Here is a 21,041-nt window from a genome sequence, read left to right as displayed (position 1 = left end):
GCCCTACTCCAAATTCAGTCAGATTCTGCTTTGAGTTTCCCTTTCTGTTCTTCTTTCTCAACTTCTGTTTAAGAGTGGGACCATCCCATACTCTTCTTTGTCTTTCTGACTTATGTCACTTAACACAATTCCTTCTACCTCCATTAAAGTTGGGTCAGAGAAGGTGGGCTCATTATTCTTAATAGCTGCATAGTATTCCATTGTGTATATACCACAGTTTTCTCAGCCATTCATCTGTTGTTGGGAACCTAGTTTACTTCTAGGTTTTAGCTATTACAAACTGTGCTGCTATGAACATAGGTGTATGCTCTTTAGTTTTTATTGCAGATAAAAACTTTTTATTTTTACCATTTTTCTTCTTTATTAGGGGGATTAATGGTTTACAGATGACAGTAAAATACAGTAGTTGGTACATGCATAATGTTTCTGTTTTCAATATAACACTCTAACCCTCTACCTAGATCCTTCTCTGTCATTGTGTTCCAGGACCTGAACACTTCCCTCCACTTCAGAATCTTTTGCTTTGGTGCAGTACTCCAACTTCATTTCTGCTTTGTGTTTTCCCTTCTGTTCATATTTTTCAACTTCTGTCCATGAGTGAGACTATCTCATATTCATCCTTTTCTTTCTGGCTTACCTTGATTAACATGATTCCTTCAAGCTCAATCTTTTTTGCCCCCTTTATTGTAGTTATTCCAGATAATGGGGAATGAATTAGAAGAAATTGGAGCATATTTGAGTGTGAGCAGAGAGGTCTCTCCTTCAAGAGCTTGTGCCATTGACAGAAAGGGAATGAGACTGAATAGGGAAGCCAGTGAGGAGTAGGCAAAAGGGGAGAAGAACCTGAAGTCAGTTACCTGTATTGCCAAGTGACTGTTAAGAGTTGAGGAGATGTGAAATGCTGGTTTACTGGAAGCAAACTATAGAAAGAAAAGGAGGCATATTATGTGACACTTAAGTTTATGATTTGGGTAATGAAGTGCGTAATGGTAGCACCAACCAAGACAGAGTAGAGGGTATAGAAGGATGAAATGTGAAGAATAAGGCATAATTTGATATGCTTGGAAAAGATCCAGGTGGGTTCTACTATGCAGTTGGAGAACTATGTCTGGTGCTTAGGAGGAAACCTAAATTAGAACTACAGACCTAGTTAATTACTGTGCGGTGTTTACACTCTGTTAAATCCTAGACAAATGCATTTTATGTTTTGTTTATTTATTATTGGATAGAGACAGAAAGCAATTAAGAGAGAAGGGGAGACAGAGAAGAAGAGAGACAGAGAGACACCTGCAGCCCTGCTTCACCACTTGTGAAGCTTTCCCCCCGCAGGTGGGGACCAGGGGCTTGAACCCAGGTCTTTGTGCACTATAAGTTGCACCACCACCGGGCCCCCAAATTAATATTTCTTTAATTAGTAGTTATTAGGAAGGAAAGGGAGTGGGTCAGTCTGGACAAAGAGGATAAAGATATGGTAAAGAATGGGACTTCTCTCAAATGTGGAGTGGGAGTGGTGTACTGCCCCAAAGCAAAGGACTCTGGGAAAGTAAGGCAAGGAGCAGCTGGAGAGGACATTGGGGTCCTGATGCATGATGGTGCAAAAAGATCTAAACTGGGGTAAGAGTATTTTGCAGACAGTTATCATGGGGAAATGAGCAATTGTACCCATGTCAATAGCTATACTATTAACTAAACCCCCCACCCCAAAATAAAATTCTAAAAAAGTAAAGAATAGGACTTCTGATGATGGGTTTAATAAAGTGTATACATACTAGTTTTTCTTTTCTAATTGTGATTTATAGTAGATTACACTATTGTGAGATTACACCACACCACACCAAAGTTCTGTATTCCCACCCTCCCACCTCACAAAGATAACCACCATATTTCTCATAAGCCTTACAGGTTGCTCGTTTCTGCTTTGTTTTTCCTCCAAGTTCATGTGTATCAGTTCTTTAGATTCCACATACGAGTGAAAGCATCCTATAGTTGTCTTTCATCTCTTTATATATTTCACTAAACATAATTCCCTAATCACCTCCAGTTCCATCCATTTTGTCCCAAAAGACACAATATCACTTTTTATTGCAGAGTAGTATTCCATGGAATATATATCCCATATCTTATTTAGTCAGTCATCTGATGATGAGTGTATAGGCTACTCTTTGGCTACTGTAAATAATGTAGCTATGAACATAGAGGTGCATATGTTCCTTTAAATTAGTGTTTGAGTGTCCATTGGATAAATGCCTAAGAGTAGTATTTCTGGATCATTAGGTAATTTCCATTTTTATTTGTTTAAGGACTCCATGCAGTCTTTAAAAGGGGCTCCACCAGTTTGCATTCCTACCAGCAGTCCATACCAATTTTCAATGATGCACACATGGGCCAGGCAGTGGCACACCCAGTAGAGTGCACATGTTACCACATGCAAGGTTCAAGTCCCCAGTCTCCACCTGCAGAGGGAAAGTTTACCAAGGATGAAGTAGTGCTACAGATGTATCTCTTTCTCTCTCCATCTATATCTCACCTTCCCCTCTCAATTTCTTTCTGTCTTATAAAATTAAATAAGAAAGAAAGAAAAGAAAAGGTCACTGGGAGCAGTGGATCCATCATGCAGACACCAAACACCCATGATGACCCTGGTGGCAATAAAAAACATGATAGGGGGCCGGGCACTAGCGCAGTGGGTTAAGCACACATGGCACAAAGTGCAAGGACCGGCATAAGGATCCCGTTTCGAACCCCCGGCTCCCCACCTGCAGGGGAGTTGCTTCACAAGCCGTGAAGCAGGTCTGCAGGTGTCTATCTTTCTCTCCCTCTCTCTGTCTTCCCCTCCTCTCTCCATTTCTCTCTGTCCTATCCAACAACAATGACAGCAATACAAACAACAATAATAATAACAACAATGATAAAGAAGGGCAACAAAAGAGAAAAAATGGCCTCCAGGAGCAGTGGATTTGTAGTGCAGGCACTGAGCTCCAGTGATAAATATCCCTGGAGGCAAAAAAAAAGTGATGCACATAAGAAGCTCACTTAAAATTCTAAGTTCACATAAACAAAATGTTGCTTCGAAAATCCATCATGTCTACACAGACACAGGAAGGACCTATGACAGGAACGATTTGTAGGCAGGCTCCTCTAATTTTCTGCTGGACTAAATTCTACAGTCTAATTAGTGTGTCACCTCTAATCCACAGAAAGACTCTGAAGGTGACCTCATACAGCAATCACAGCTGAGTGAAGCCTGCAGTCTACACATGTGATGACTCAGCTGCTGTGGAGAAGGACAGGCAGGTGATGGAGACCATGAGGCTGTGAGAGAAGCCACAAAGACATCACCACAGTCAAAGACAATCGATTCCAGACCAAATCTTTCTAACCTTCCCCCAGGACTTATTTCTCAACAGCATAGAAAAATGCCTGGAGAATGAACTGGAAGGAAAAGCAGGGAACTGATTTGACTGGTCTTTTGAATGGGTGAGAATAGTTAGAATGTCATTTGAAATGAAACTCCAAATGCTCATGCTTCTCTCCTGTTTGGAAGGGCTGTGTTCTTCAGAACCAACAATGGCCATCACTTGTAAACAAGGCTCAGCATCACCTTCCCCTCTAAAATATGTGTAGACAGTCAGAGTGTGTTCCACTGTCTCGTATCCAAAAACAAAGGCAAAGACAGGGTGGCACACCCAGTAAGAGCACACATATTATCTTTTCAAGACCCTGTTTCAAGCCCCTGAACTCCCTGCCTGCAGGAGGGAAGTTTCAGAAGCAGTGAAGTAATACTAAGGTGTCTCAGTCTCTCTCATCCTCTTTCTCTCTCTCTCTTTTATATTTTATTTATTTATTGAAAAAGATATGAGGAAAGGGAGAAAGAACTGACATCTTTCTGGTATATGTGCTGCCAGGAATTGAACTCAGGTCCTCGGGCTTGAGGGTCTAATGTTTTATCCACTATGCCACCTCTCAGACCACTCTCATCTTCTCTATCTCACCCTGCCCTCTCAAATTCCCACTGTCTCTATCAAAAAGAAAGAATAAAAAAGAAAAAAAAATACTGCTGGGAGCTGTGGATGTGTTGTGCAGTCACCAACCCCTAGCAATAGGCTTGGTAATAATAAAAATAAACTGTGTTTTAAAATATATATATTATTTTATCTAAAATATATATATATATATATATATAAAACAAAGGCAGGCAGTCAATTAAAACCTTGATTTACTTATGTATCTCCTTTCTTCCACTGACTGTCTTTGGAGAAGAATTCTATTAGTATGATTCATCACAATAAGCAGCATGGTTTCGGCTTTAATTGACTTGTCTTTCTCTCTCTCTCTCTAAAAGTCCTCTGTGTTTCTATTTTACATCAACTTTATTGTCTTCACCACCCGGCCCCTCCATATCTTTGTCAACTCAGATGATTTCTACAAGGACTAGGATTTTTTAAACAGTCTACAACATAAATCAGTTATTTTTTAAAGTGCTGACTGTAATCATTCCTTACATTAACTGAAATTAGCAGGGGTTTTCAACCCTTAGTCAAAAAAGAAGAGGATTTTAAAGAAGAAAAGCTTCCTGCTGTTCTTTGTGGGTGAAACAGTTGACATTTTGTAAAGAGATTTTTTTCTTTGCTCGACTTTAATTCTCAAGCTTTAATGTATTCTTAACAGTTAAAAATGGAATGGTTCATTTTAAATGGAAGTGTAGCTATGGCAGCATAGTTATATCCAGCCTCTGAAATGGATCATTGCATTTCACACGTGCTACAGAATCTTAAATTCCACCTTTACTCATCTCAATTTCTATACTTAAAATGACTCTGTTGCTCTGAATTCTGACATCAATGGATTGAATATATACCAAATTGTAGTGGTAATTGTTCATAAGTACATATTTTATAACATGTGCTAATAGAGTAATAAAATATATTGCAATAACAATATGCTTTGCCTGATAGAATTTCATCATGAGATTCCATTAGCACACCCGGCTGATATCAGCTTTTGAAAATGCCTCTCATTGTGTCAGAAGGGAAATACTCCATAGAAGTGAATGAAGAAAATGGAATTCAAATAGGAATCTCTAGTAAGGCTGAAATGAGAAAAAGACGGAACTGTGGATGGATGCTGACCAGGCATTTTGTGACACTGTTTGAGAATCTAGGTTCGTTCTATGACTGCCTATACTAGCTATCATAATACCCTAGGCCTTCAGTCCCTACAGTTCTGTAATTGATCTTGTGCTTGAATCTCTCTCCCTCTCCCTCTCCCCCAACCCCCCTCTCCCTCTCCCTCTCCCCCTCCCCCCTCCCCCTCTCCCTCTCCCCTTCCCCCTCCCCTCCCCTCCCTCTCCCCCTCCCCCTCTCCCCCTCTCCCTCTCCCTTTCCTTCTCTCTCCCTCTCCTTCTCTCTCCCTCTTCCTCTCCCTTTCCCTCTCCCTCTCCCTCTCTCCCTCTTCCTATCTCCCTCTCCCTCTCTCCCTCTCTCCCTCTCTCCCTCTCTCCCTCTCTCCCTCTTCCTATCTCCCTCTCCCTCTCTCCCTCTCTCCCTCTCTCCCTCTTCCTATCTCCCTCTCCCTCTCTCCCTCTCTCCCTCTCTCCCTCTCTCCCTCTCTCCCTCTCTCCCTCTCTCCCTCTCCCTCTCCTTCTCTCTCCCTCTCCTTCTCTATTCATCTTCCTCTACCTCTCCCTCTCTCTCTCCCTTCCTCCCTCCCTCCCTCCCTCCCTCCCTCTCTCTCTCTTACTGCTTCGTGTTTGGGATTGAACCCAGGATCATGTAGGTATGTTCTACTGAACTACCTTCATGGCACAATTTCTGAGTTTTTCTTTTAATTTTTGTGGGAGTAGAAAGAGACAACTGAACTTTGTTCCACTATCCATGAAGTTTGTCTTTGGTGTTCCTCTGCAGTGCAAGGATTGAGCTCAGAGCCACAGGCATGGCAGGCAGGTAGGCACCCTACCCACTAAACAACCTGCACTGACTTTCTTCTTTTTTTTCTTCACTTAAAAAAATGTATATATTGTATTAGTGGTTTAATAGTTATTGACAAGATTTAATAACATAATAGGGGTATAATTCTACACCATTCCCACCACTAGAGTTCTGTGTCCCTCTCACCTTGCAATGTCAACCACCATAGGTTTCCCAAGGTTGTAGATATAGGTTGAGTATATATAATTTTTCTTTTTTTTAATTTTTTAAATTTATTTTTATTTAAGAAAGGATTAATTAACAAAACAATTAGGTAGGAGGGATACAACTCCACACAATTCCCACCACCCAATTTCCATATCCCATCCCCTCCCCTGATAGCTTTCCCATTCTCTATCCCTCTGGGAGCATGGACCGAGGGTCCTAGTGGGTTGCAGAAGGTGGGAGGTCTGGCTTCTGTAATTGCTTCCCCGCTGAACATGGGTGTTGACTGGTCGGTCCATACTCCCAGTCTGCCTCTCTCTTTCCCTAGTAAGGTGGGGCTCTGGGGAAGCTGAGCTCCAGGACACATTGGTGGGGTCTTCAATCCAGGGAAGCCTGGCCAGCATCCTTATGGCATCTGGAACCTGGTGACTGAAAAGAGAGTTAACATACGAAGCCAAACAAATTGTTGAGCAATCATGGACCCAAAGCTTAGAATAGTGGAGAGGAAGTGTTAGGGAGGTACTCACTGCAAACTCTAGTGTACTTCTGCTTTCAGGTATATATTTTGCAGTAGTTTATGGATACGTGTGAACATATGCTCTCTCTCACAGAAACTGGTGTATATCTAGGTTTTGGGACTTTGTTAGAAAGTGAACCACCTGAGATGAAATTAGAGTGTACTATGAAAGGAAAGGTCTCACCCGAGTAATGAAACTGAAGGGTTGTCATTCCACATGTGAAGTCTCTGGACACAGTCTGAAGTGAAGCATGTTGAGGTGGCAATCGTTGCGTTGGTTAGGTTGTGATCGGCGGATGCAATATTATTTGGTATGGATTGGGAGAGGCATACGGGAAAGTGGGCCCTATCCAAGGGTTCCAGGACTGGAGGAAGTAGGGGCTCTATAGTGGAGATGTGGGGTTCCTGCTGTCTTAGGGTTCAAAAAGACAATGGATAGTTAATGTTATCATCACATTATTTGGTAATTGGGTTAACTTTGAAAAGTCCATTTGTTAGAGTTTGCTGTATACTACCCAGTATCTTGTATGTAGCTGTGCCATTGGTTGCTTCTGATCTACTTGGTCTAGGCTTTTGAGGGAGTCTGCATATCAAATACACAGCCTCTATATTAAAAAGACTCAGTCTGTGTTTTAAAAACTTCGAGACATACAATTAATTTTCCCCCTCTCATATTAATTAACTAGTGATTTATATGACTACACTTTACTAGGAGTGTACATAAACACCATTCCCACCACCAAAGGACTATGTCCCATCCCACCCACCCACCCCCACCCCCACCGGCCCAGGAAGCTGCATGTCTACCCCTCACCACAGGGTTTTTACTTTGGTGCCCTATTCCATATGTAGTCAAATCCTGCTTTTAGTTTCCCTTTCAGATCTTCTTTCTCAACTTCTGTTGATGAGTGGGATCATCCCATACTCATCTTTATCTTTCTGACTTAGCTCACTTAACAAATTCCTTCTAGCTCTGTCCAAGATGGGTCAGAGAAGGTGAGTTCATTGTTCTTGATAGCTGTATGGTATTCCATTGTGTATATATACCACAGCTTTTTCAGCCACTCATCTGTTCTTGGGCACCTGGGTTGCTTCCAGGTTTTAGCTATTATGAATTGTGCTGCTATGAACATAGGAGTACACACCTCTTTTTGGTTGGGTGTTATGGAGTCCTTGGGGTATAACCCCAGGAGAGGAATTACTGGATCATATGGAAGGGCCATGTCTAGCCTTGTGAGAGTTCGCCAGACTGCTCTCCATAGAGGCTGGACCAATTTACATTCCCACCAGCAATGCAAAAGGGTTTCTCTGTCCCCAGAGCCTCTCTAGCATTTGTTGCTGCTGTCCTTTTTTAAAGTTCTATTTCAGTTCTCTATATTCCACTTATGAGTCAAACTATCACATATAGTTTTTCTTCTTTTTTCCTCTTCCCTTTCAGGCAAGAGAAACAGCACTTGACATTCTTAGGTGTTATCTAGAATCTCTTAATGATGACACAAAAATAGAGGTTCTTTTATATTATTATTATTTTAGCTTTGTGGCCCTTTTTATTGTTGTTATAGTTGTTATTGGTGTCATTGTTGTTAGATAGGACAGAGAGAAATGGAGAGAGGAGGGGAAGACAGAGAGGGAGAGAGAAAGACAGATACCTACAGACCTGCTTCACCGCCTGTGAAGCGACTCCCCCGCAGGTGGGGAGCCGGGGGCTCAAACCAGGATTCTTATCCCAGTCCTTGTACTTTGTGCCACGTGCACTTAACCTGCTGCACTACCACCCGACTCCCCCAAAATACAGAGGTTCTTTGTCACAAGAATTCTGGAACATCGGTTCAGATCCCTCTGATCATCTTCCTCTAACATTTTCCCCTCTGGGTCTGTGGACCAAAATTCTTCTGGGGCTGCAGAAGGAAGAAATTCTGGCTTCTATAATTGCTTCTCTCTGGCACTGGTTTTCTTTTCTTTTTTTTTAAAATTAATCTTTTTAATCTATAAAAAGGAAACATTGACTAAACCATAGGATAAGAGGGGTACAACTTCATACAATTCACACCACACAAACTCTGTATCCCATCCCCTCCCCTGATAGCTTTCCTATTCTTTAACCCTCTGGGAGTATGGACCCAAGGTCATTGTGGGATGCAGAAGGTGGGAGGTCTGGCTTCTGTAGTTGCTTCTCCTCTGAACATGGGCACTGATAGGTTGATCCACACTCCCAGCATGTCTTTCACTTTCCCTAGTGGGGAAGGGCTCTGGGGAAGCGGAGCTCCAGGACACACTGGTGGGGTTGTCTGTCCAGGGAAGTCTGGCTAGCATCATGCTAACATCTGGAACCTAGTGGTTGAAAGAGAGTTAACATACAAAACCAAACAAATTGTGGACCAATCATGGACCTAAACGCTGGAATAGTGCAGATGAAGAGTTGGGGGCCCTCCATTTTGTGGATGGCTAGTAGGCATGTTTTAGTTACATTCCAAAGGGCCTGTGGCTATACTAGTGTTTGTTTGTTTGTTTCTTTGCCTGAGCCTGAAATATGATATGTAAGTGGATCCTAATTATTGTCTGGGGAGATGAAGTCATGGCTGGCAGAAGGACCAGAAAGCTGGATCAGGGAAGAGACTAGCTCCCAAATATAGGAAAGGGGTATAAATATTGTTGACTGTAAACCCGATCAATTTGATGTGATCTGGGGCCCATATTCAGCTTAGGAGCCTATGTGACCTCTGCATCCCTCTAGATATGAGCTCACATTCTGTGGTCATAAGTAAGAATGTTCCAAGCTGCCCCAATATCAGGACCCATCTTCTTCAGGTGTCGCATAGAGTATATTGTCCAGCCTCCCTTCGGAGGATGGAACATTCTCTACCATTGTTAATCCAAGGGCAAGGTCCTATGGGGGTCCACAAAGGGGTCTATTGTGTTGTTCCTGATAGAAATGACTGGTAACAGTGGAGAGAGGGAATTATTCGAGGTCTAGGCCCATCATGTCTGTTTGGGAGTCTCAGGACTCCCGGAATAGGGTCCCAGCTGATGGGGTGGCCTGATAGTGACTAAAGAGTCATTGTTAAAGTATGCCAGTCTCTTGCCCTTATTCAGCTTTTGCAGTCCTTGCTTTGATGAGGTTAGCTTTGGAGTGAGTAAGAGAACTATATTAGAAAGTAGGTGAGGTGGGTATCTGAGTCTAAGTAGATACTCTTTCATTGTGAACTTTATACTGACTCACTACAGACTCTTGTGTATTTTTGCTTTCAGGTATACATTTTGCCCTGGTTTATGGATACATGTGAACATATGCTCTATTTTACGGTACCTGGTCTATATCTAGGTTTTGGGACTTTGTTACGAAGTGAACCTCCTGGAATAGAATTTGAGAATACTATGAAAGGAAAGATCTCACCCAAGTAATGAGTGTGAAGGGTTGACATTCCATGCCTGATGTCTCTGGAAACAGTCTGAAGTGAAGCATGCTGAGGTGGTACTCATTGCGTTAATTAGGTTGGGATGGGTGGATGCAATATCATTTGTTATGACTTGAGAGAAGCATGCAGGAAAGTGAGCCCCACCCTAGAGGTTCCAGGACTGGGAGAAATATAGGCTCTAAAGAGGAAGCAGGAAACTCAAAGCAGAATTTGACTGAGTTTGGAGTAGGGTACCAAGATAAAATCTCTGGGTTGAGGGTGAGGGTGGGTGTTCAGGTTCAGAGGGGGGGGGGAATGGTGGATGGGATGAGAAAGGGAAAATTGATAAAATGTCTCAAACTTTTAAAATCACAGACTGAATCTTTTTAATACATAGGCTGAGTCTTTGATATGTTGACTCTCTTAAAAGCTTAGACCAGGGAGAACCGAAGCAACTAGTGGCACAGCTATAGACAAATAATGTCAAAGGACATAAATTATTGTGATGTGTATGATACAGCAAATCCTAACAAAGGGATATTTCAAAGTTAATCCAATTGCCAAAGAATGTGATTATAGCAATATCTATTGTCTTTTTTTTTTTTTTTTCCTCCAGGGTTATTGCTGGGCTCGGTGCCTGCACCATGAATCCACCGCTCCTGGAGGCCATTTTCTTCCCTTTTGTTGCCCTTGTTGTTGTAGCCTCGTTGTGGTTATTATTATTACCATTGTTGATGTTGTTCATTGTTGGATAGGACAGAGAGAAAAGGAGAAAGGAGGGGAAGACAAAGAAGGGGAGAGAAAGATAGACACCTGCAGACCTGCTTCACCACCTGTGAAGTGACTCCCCTGCAGGTGGGGAGCCGGGGTTCGAACCGGGATCCTTACGCTGGTCCTTGCGCTTTGCGCCACATGCGCTTAACCCTCTGCGCCACCGCCCGACCCCCATCTATTGTCTTCTTAAACCCTAAGACAGCAGGAACAAAAGACTTTCGTGCCTGATGCTCCAAAAACCCTAGGCTCAAAATCAGTCACCTCTGTAGACAGAGCTAAGCACTATTCAGGAAATAAAAGGAAAGAAATTTAGATGGTGATAGTATAATGGATATCCCAAAGATTTTTTTAAATATTTATTTATTCCCTTTTTGCCTTTGTTATTTTATTATTGTAATTATTGTTGTTGTTATTGATGCCGGTGTTGTATAGGACAGGGAGAAAGGAGAGAGGAGGGAAAGACAGAGAGGGGGAGAGAAAGATAGACACATGCAGACCTGCTTCACTGCTTGTGAAGTGACACCCCTGAAGGTGGGAAGCCGGGGGCACGAACCAGGATCCTTATGTTGGTCCTTGAGCTTTGTGCCACATGTGCTTAACCTGCTGCGCTACTGCCCAACTCCCCCAAGAGATTTTTTTTTTTTTGCCCAGGGTCTCAGGTTCAATCCCAGGGACCAACATAAAGCAGAGTTGAGCAGTGCTCTGGTAAAGCAAAACAAAAACAAATAAACAAACAAGAAACATCCATTTCCTAAAGTATACAAAACAAAAGCAAGAGATCAGGTAACAGAAAGATCAGTGACTCAGATGGGATGTGAGTGGAGAGACTGAGGGAGAACCAAGTGAAAAGCACTTGATTGCTGTGGAAACATAGTACTCAGAAGAATACCTCTGAGGTTTGTGAAATATTGTCTGTCTTTGGACCAGCTGAGTTGAGGGCTGTGCATTTCTCAGGCATTGGCATGGAGTAAGAGGTCAGTCCTGGGCAGGGAGTTCTGATGGTGGGAATTGTGTGGAGTTATACCCCTCTTATCTTATGGTTTTGTCAATGTACTCTCCCCCACACCCACCCCCCAGAGTCTTACTTTGGTGCAATATGCCAACTCCACTCAGGCATAAGTCTTTTGCCTAACCATTATACTGTTTCTGCAGCCCTCACAGCATTTTATTCTTGAGTTTAGTTCTCTTAATTTCTGCTTCTAAAAAGATGAATAGATAGATCCCTGGATTGTTTATCAGATTTCAGTCCTTTTCACATGTTCTCAGGTCGAGTTCTACCAAAAACAACTTCAGTGATTCCCTATGATCTGCCCGTTAAAGTTTATTAAATATTCTTTATGGCCAAGCTATACTTTCATCATAGATTATTTACTACTACTTGCATATATATGTAGTCTTTGTAGTTTAGTCACACCTAATTACTTGTAAACATACTAGTTCATAAATACTACTCCCACTAGCTCTCAGCTACTACCAATACATGAACAGATAAGAGGCAGCTAGCATAAGATCAATCTAATCCAGTAAATCCTCCTTTATGACAGTTGATAGGTTCTTGGAAACTGTTACTTTAAGGAAAATAACATATGATAAAACCATCTCTTCCTTCCATAGGCTGGTTGATATGAACAACAGTTAATTTCCTCTAGAATACTTCTGGTCACAAGAACATAGCAAAAACTATAAATATGAATGCAAAAGCAACCTCTAATGTGAAAACAGGAATTTATATTCATTTATTTTATTTGCCAACTTACTTATTCCAGTTCAGAGTTGAGGGTGGCCAGAGCCTTTCCTGATAGCTCAGTGCTCAAGGTAGGGCCAACCTAGGCCAACCCTGGCCATCCAGACACACTTACACTCCCTTAGATTGGGACAATGTGGATGTGTCAGTAAACCTAAACCACATGTGGCTGGGATGTGAGATGAGACAGTAGTATGTGCAGAAAACCCATGTCTAACCTGTGCTAAAGCCTATATTAGAAATTTAAGATAGGGGGCTGGGTGACAGTGTGCTGGCACTCATGTGGGTGGCCTCTCAGCAGAGGTAAGCCTTGTTACTGGCCTATCATATTAACTCTAGTGGCTAACAACAGAAAAAGGACCAGGAGACCATTTTAATCACAAATTATCAGTTTTATTGTACAGAAGGCAGGGTTCAAGTAGCAGAAGGGAACAACGACATTTTTCACATAAGGCAATAGCGGTGGGCTTTGAAGGTCAGAGCCTTCATGGTGAAAGTTCTAAGGAATGAAGAGAATTGATAGTAGTAAAGGGGAGTTCTGGAGTGATTAGTGGTGAGAGAAGCAGACAGAAAAGAGCCTTGAAGGCAGAGAGATAAGATAGAGGACCAAAGTGGAGGACGGGGTTAAGGAAATAGAAAGAAGGGCCTTTTAGTCAAGGCAGAATGTATGATCAAAAGCAGGTGAACTATAGTGAACTTTAAGCAAGCAAACCATTTGGTTTATAACAAGGAAATGAGTTAAGTGTTAGGGGGTGTAGGTTCTTGTGATGCTTGGGAGACTAATAAGGGGAAACTGAGTCAGGAAAGCTTTTCCTCCATGCTCAACCCCTGAAAGGGAGAGACTGACAGGTGGGGTATCTTTTTAGACCTCCATCTTTATGATGGGAGTTCCCCTATGCTCTTACCATGCTTTCACAACTAACCCCACAATAGCGCACATGTGGCAAAAAATATAGGGACCAGAGTAAGGATCCTGGTTTGAGCCCCCAGTTCCCCACCTGAAGGGGGGTTGCTTCACAGGTGGTGAAGCAGGTCTGCAGGTGTCTGTATTTCTCTCCTCCTCTCTGTCTTCCCATTCTATCTTGATTTCTCTCTGTCCTATCATCATCAACAACAACAGCTATAACAATAACTACAACAAGGGCAACAAAATGGGAAAAATGGCCTTCAGGAGCAGTGGATTAATGGTGCAGGCACCGAGCCCCAGTGATAACCCTGAAGGCAAAAATAAATAAATAAATGTTTAAAAAGCAAACAAACAAGTAAATAAAAACATAACATATTTACAGTGGCATGACTCCTTCCTTGTACAAAGCTGGATTTCTGCAATATTGATTTCTATGACTACATGCCTAATCTTTTAGCTCATTTTCCGGATTAATGACATTATTTAGAAAGTAGACCTTTCTCAAGAACTATGTGTTTATAAACAAACTATCCTTTCCTAGCTGGTCTCCCATGCTTTAGTAGCCAAGATGTCTAGAAACTGTGGTGTAGCATCTGAAGGTTCGGCTTGGTTACCACTGGGTAACTGTCACTGAGCCTGCACCTTTGCAGGAATTCCCTGTGCCTCCCACTGAATCCACTGTATAGCTGGTGTAGTATGATCACCCTAATGTTGAGAAAAATGAGTGACAATTCTCTGGTGGCAGACAGGGATTGATTTCAAACATAGGAATTGATTAAATTTCCGGTGATGGGTTGAAATTTAAGAGGAAGAAGAGAGCAAATGAGGCCTGTATAATGGTTTCCTCTTTAAGTGCTGGTGAAATTAGCCTTTTTTTTTATTGATAGGCACAGGAATTCTTGGACATATTCTTGTGGCCTTCATCATAAAATAAGAGAGAGAACACCAAGTCAGGACTCATTTGTGGAGGAATTCAAATGCATATTTAATAATAATCATTCAGAAAAAGGAAATCCTTTTAGTTGATGCAAGTACTGTTATAATACAACACTGGTTTATCTGGTTTTAGATAAGACTAATGAACCACCTTACTGAATAACCCACTTTACTGAAGCTTATTAAGGAGGTTCTACTCCCAAAGTTTCTCTCATTATCCAGTTCTTGCTCCTAGATGTTTACCACATAGAAACACCACAGTTAAAGCATTTGAACTATGAAATTCATCCCTTAAAGGCAAAAGTTTATTGTGCTTAAGTAAGCATAAATATCACCCGGGTTGCTATCACCTGGATTCTGATTCTTGGGGCACAGGATGGAATCCATGAAATTGAATTTCTCTTTAAGTATCCTCAGAGAGCTTGGTAGATGCCCTGCAGTTGTTGTAAATACTAGTCTGTATACAGATTACATATAAACTTAGACTTATCTGGATAATTTTTCCCCAACAACATATTATAGGATTAGAACACAAAAGAACTAGTTTCAAAATAAGGTCATGGTGAAGAGAAAACATGCAATATAAAGGGAATTAGTTATCAGAGAAGACAAGCTCAGGTTGGTGTCTAGGCAGGGAGACTTCAATTGATGCACACTGATAATACTGTTGGATGCCCGTGGAAGACAGCAGGCTCAGGACTCAAGTGTGGCAAAGAGGTGTCTTGAGAGGAGCTATATAGGATCATGAAAGAATGTTCTATTGTGTTGTTTTTTTTCCTTGCATTTTCTAGGCACCTCCTTAATCTCCTAGTTTTGACTTTGGTAGGCAGCTTCCGAATATTTTTTTTTCCTCCCAGTGTTATCATTGGGGCTTGGTGCCTACACTATGAATCCACTGCTCCTGGCATTTTTTTTTTTTTACCAGAACACTGCTTTGCTCTGGCTTATGGTGGTGAGGGCAACTGAACCTCGCACTTTGGAGCCTCAGGCACAGAGTCTCTTTGCATTACCGTTATGCTGGGATGCATTGGATCGACCTTCTCGTGGTGCATCCCGTGAGTACCCATTCATTGGGGAAACTGACGATCCTTCCTAGCCAACTGAATCCACATGGATCCCAGTCACTTTCAAAGCCAGCAACAAGCAGCTCCTGACAGCTTTCAACCTGACCTGTTGACTGGCTACAGAAGAAGGGCAAACGCTAGAAGAAGAAACCGTTATGCTATCTACCCACACCCATGGCAGCCTTTTTTTCCAGTTTTTTTTTTTTTGATAGGACAGAGAGAAATTGAGAGAGGAGGGGAAGATAGGGAGAGAGAAAGTTAGACACCTGCAGACCTGCTCCACCGTGTGTTATGAGATTCCCCTCCACACACACACACACACACATGAAGGTAGGGAACCAGGACCATGGTTCTTCTGTTTCATACTATGTGCACTTAACCCAGTGTGCAATTGCCTGGCTCCCCCTGAAATGGTTTCTAATAATCTACACCTCCTGGAGTTCTTGTCTGTGTATAATCCACTGCTGTTGTGTGTGGATTAAACCTACTGACTTGTTTCTAATAAGTGGTACATAGTAAAGATGGTGGACTGTCACTCACAAGATTACGTTATAAAAGATTATGACTTCTACCTTGCAATGTGCAATGCACTCTTTTCCCTGCTCTCTTTTTTTCTCACTCCATTGGAGTGAGAACTAAATCCTGCCAACAAGTACAAGAGTTTGGTTGGAAACAGATCTCTCTCCAGCTGAGTCTTCAGATGAGGCAGTAGCTTTATTCCTAGTCTATGAGAGATCCCAAGTCAGAAATCTCAACTAAGTCATGTTTATAGAAGCTACAAGTTAGTACAGTATAGTTATAGAAGTTATAGTTATAGAAGCTACAAGTTAGTAAATAGTGTTGTCTAAAGTCACATAAAATTTTAAAATAATTTATAATGCAGCAGTAAGTGGCTAATACAGTGAATGAGGCTTTGGGTGCTGGCTGAATTTGGAAGAATAACTTAAATTAAGAATAGTTGTTGTTCAGAACACTGAACCTATGTTACACGTTTATTTAGTGAATTACCTTTTTGCAGGGATGCTTCTTTCTGTTCCTTCTTCCTTACACCCCCAGCCTTTTCTCCCTTAAAAATAAGCTATAGTTGTCTTATCAGGGTTTACTGTTGAACTTAGAAATTTCTTCTATTAACTTTACAGTACTATTATCATTGCTCTTCTCTATCATGAACTCCTTTCCTCAGATTTATGATGATACCAGGAAGCAGATGGCCATAGTTAATAATGACCATATTTTCTACCATCCAAATTATCTTTTACATAGGAGCCATAGTCACTAGAATGAAAAAAAAATATCTAGAATGCCTGAGATACCAAAGACATAGGATACCAAGACCTTGCACTCATTGCTTACAGAACTACAAAATGATGTGGTCATTTTGGAAAATTCTATGGGAGTATCTTATAAAGATAAGCTTAAGAATCAGAGAAGTAACTTCCTATTTGCACAGCACATCTTTCAACCCCAGGAGTACTACATAGAAGATGCCATGGCATTGAAGGAAGCTCTTCTACTGTGGTATCTCTTCATTACTCTCTCTGCCTTTCTCTTTCTATCCTAATGAAAAAGCAGACTAGGAGTGGTGAAATCATGTATGTCAAAGACCACAGTTTTGCAAAAATAGAGGGAGAAAGAGAGAGAAAGAGGGGGGTGAGAGAGAGAGAGAGAGAGAGGAAAGTAAAGAAAGTTAAACCTAAATATAACATATGGCCTAGTAATTAAGTCCTGGGTATCTATCCAAAGGAATAATAACATAAACACTAATGATAAAATATACATAACACTTTATAATAGTCCAAGACTAGATATAATCCAAATAATCATTCGTTAATGACTAGATTAGTAAATTGTAGTCTAGCCATACAATGGAATGATACTTGGCAATGAAAAGGCACAGCACAGAATGCTGGGATATATATCATTGAACTTATAAAGTCTCATGCTAGCTGGCAGAAGCCAGACACAGAACATAATGTACTCTTATTCCAACTGTAGAAAAGAATAGAAAAGGCAAGTCTATAATGAAAGAGCACGTCAGTGGTTTACGTGGGTGGATCAGAGGCAGAGGGAGGGAGGACACTATTGACGGAAAGACACAGGAAAACTTTTTGCATGATGGAAATGCTCTGTGTCATGACTGTAGCAGTGGTTATGTGACTATCTGCATTGGTCACGACTCATTGAGCACTAATTGAGTGCGTTGTTTATTGCGTATAAATTGTACCTCAATAAAATTGTTTAAATGAAAAAAACTTAAGTGGTTACAGAGACTAAAGAGCTGAAGTACTTCAATTTCTGTTTCTTGTCTTTATAATCATGCCATAATCATTGTTCACTTTCAATCTATAATTTGAATGCAAGAATACATAGCACCCAAGCACTCAGATGAAACAGCATGAGTTGTGAGCTATTTGAATTACTTTCTGGCTGGATGAAATTATCATTAATGAAAAATCATTAAAGTGTGCCACTTTGAAACCCATGGTGATTATTAAAAGATAACCCTAACCTCAGCAATTGTTTAGAACTTAGATAAACAAAAGATTTGGGGGTGAAGAATGTTTTACTACTAATATTGTATAGAATTTCTGGCCCATGGTAATAATAGAATGCAGGGAAACTTTTATCTTTTATTAGTAATTTAATAATTATTATTAATAATTATTTAATATTATTATTATTTTAAGATAACAGGGATGCAATTCCATATAGTTCCCATCACCAGAGTTCCATGTTCCATCCCTTCCACTGGAAGCTCCCCTACACTTTTTTTTTTTTTTTTTAATATTTATTTTATTTATTCCCTTTTGTTGCCCTTGTTGTTTTATTGTTGTAGTTATTATTGTTGTTGTTGGATAGGACAGAGAGAAATGGAGAGAGGAGGGGAAGACAGAGGGGGAGAGAAAGACAGACACCTGCAGACCTGCTTCACTGCCTGTGAAGCGACTCCCCTGCAGGTGGGGAGCCGGGGTTCGAACCGGGATCCTTATGCCGGTCCTTGTGCTTTGCGCCACCTGCGCTTAACCCGCTGCGCTACAGCCCGACTCCCGCTCCCCTACACTTTATCCCTGAGAGTATGGACCACAGTTCTTCATGGGATGCAGAAGGTGGGAGGTCTGGCTTCTGTAATTACTTCTCAGCTGGATGTGGGCATTGGCAGGTCTATCCACCCAAGCCTGTTTCTGTATTTCCTTAGTGGGGTACAGCTCTGGAGAGGTGAAACTTCGGGACACTTTGATGAAACCATCTGCCCAATGAAGTCAGGGTGGCGTCATAGTAGTGTCTGCAACTTGTTGGCTGAAAGGTGATAGGATATAAAACAGGACAAACTGTTTAATAAACAGGGACCCAAAGGTAGGAATAGAGCAGATGAAATTAGGGGTCTTTGTTGGCATGAAGCTAGGAAGTCTATTTTAAGTATATTCCAAGGTGCCCATGACCTTAGTAATTTATTTTTAAAAATATTTATTTATTTACTCCCTTTTGTTGCCCTTGTTTTATTATTGTAGTTATTACTGTTGTTATTGATGTCGTCTTGTTGGATAGGACAGAGAGAAATGGAGAGAGGAGGGGAAGACAGAGAGGAGGAGAGAAAGATAGACACCTGCAGACCTGCTTCACTGCTTGTGAAGCGACTGCCCTCCAGGTGGGGAGTCGGGGGCTTGAACCGGGATCCTTAAGCCAGTCCGTGCACTTTGCGCTACCTGCGCTTAACCTGCTGCGCTACCACCCAACTCCTGACCTTAGTAATTTTTGCCTGAGCCTGATAGCTAACATGCAGGTGGACTAAAAATAATGTCTAGGAAAAATGGTGTCAGAGTTTAGAATAGGGTTAGAAGTCTGTATTAGGGCAGAGAGTAGCACCCAAAAATGAGGAAAGTGTATACAAATACTATTAACGGGGAGTCCAGTGGTAGCAGCAGGTTAAGTGCACATGAAGTGTAGCGCAAGGACGGGTAAGGAGCCCGGTTCGAGCCCCTGTCTCCCCACCTGCAGGGGAGTCGCTTCACAGGCAGTGAAGCAGGTCTACAGGTATCTATCTTTCTCTCCCCTCTCTGTCTTCCCCTCCTCTCTCCATTTCTCTCTGTCCTATCCAACAACAATGACATCAATGACAACAACAATAATAACTATGACAACAATAAAAAACAAGGGCAACAAAAGGGAAAATAAATAAATAAATATAAAAAACAATAAATAGGATGATCTCACTCTCAGGCCGAAATTGAAAAACAAGATTAGAAAAGAAAACACAAGTCGAACCTGAAATGGAATTGGCGTATTACACCAAAGTAAAAGACTCTGGGGTGGGTGGGTGGGTGGAGAGAATACAGGTCCATGAAAAATGATGAATGACATAGTGGGGGTTGTATTGTTAAATGGGAATCTGGGGAATGTTATACATGTACAAACTATTGTATTTACTGTTGAATGTAAAACATTAATTCCCCAATAAAAAATAAATTATAAATTAAAAAAATTAATTATAAAAAAAACAATAAATACTATTAACTGTTTACCCCATCAATCTGACCTAAAGCTCATATTTATTCCTATTTAGCACAGGAGCCTCTGAGTCCCTGTCAGTATGAGCCTGCACTCCATGGTCACAAGCAGGGAAATTTTATCCAGTTTAATTTTGTTTTCTAATTTCTTGAAGGCAATACATCTTACTACCTGCACCAAGCATGGATGCTTCTACCTGCTGTCCTTGAGAAAATACGGCTATTGCTCATCAGCACCATAGCACAGGGGCCCTAGAAGAACACCTCAGAATCAGAGGTAAATATATGATCTGCAGAATCTTTGAACACTTCACATTCATCCTATGTTATTGATCATTTACTGCAACAGACCAGACACAGTTTTAGGTGCTAGTAATTTCAGGTGAAAAGATCAGTCACCTCTAGTTCTTAGTTCCCACACCTTAAGTTTTAAGAACATCTATTACCATTATGAGAGTAAGTTAAAAAGTCAATAGCTCAAAGCAGTCAGCTTTCCAGAAAGCTGCAGGTTGTCCTCTAATCCCCTTTGACCTGCTGGTTCAGTGTCTTCCTAGGTGAGAATATTTCTTCCAGTATGATAATAAGTGATATTTCTCATAAGCTTTGAGTGTAGAGTTCAGGAACAGGCTTCATTTTTTCCCCAGAAGGGAAATCCAACAAGTGAGATCTTCTGTGCTACCTTAGATCGAGTTGTCCTTATACGCCTGTGACATCTACCTGCCAATAAAAGCCTCTCACAGATACAAGGTGCTTCTGATACGTTTGATGTAGGGATGCTGCCCAAAATCTCTGTCAAAATCACTAGCTAAGACTTAACCAGCAGATATCTGGGTCTCTGAAAAAATACTACAAGGTCTTATCACTGAAGATAAAAGTGTTTTCAAGAAGTTTAAAGGGATCAAAGACCCACAGTGGGAAAACTGGAGAGGTTCTCATAGACCAAGTTAGATCTACCACACAGATTTCAATTTTGTAACAGGATTACCTGCTATATATAGTTCACCTCACTTTGTTTTGATCTTTTTCTTTTTTTAAAACCTAACTTCTTTCTTTCTCTACCCCCTTTCA

This window comes from Erinaceus europaeus, chromosome 7 (assembly GCF_950295315.1).
Source record: "Erinaceus europaeus chromosome 7, mEriEur2.1, whole genome shotgun sequence".
NCBI lineage: Eukaryota > Metazoa > Chordata > Mammalia > Eulipotyphla > Erinaceidae > Erinaceus > Erinaceus europaeus.
The sequence above is the reverse complement of the archived record's forward strand: the minus strand, read 5'-3'. Positions refer to the sequence as shown.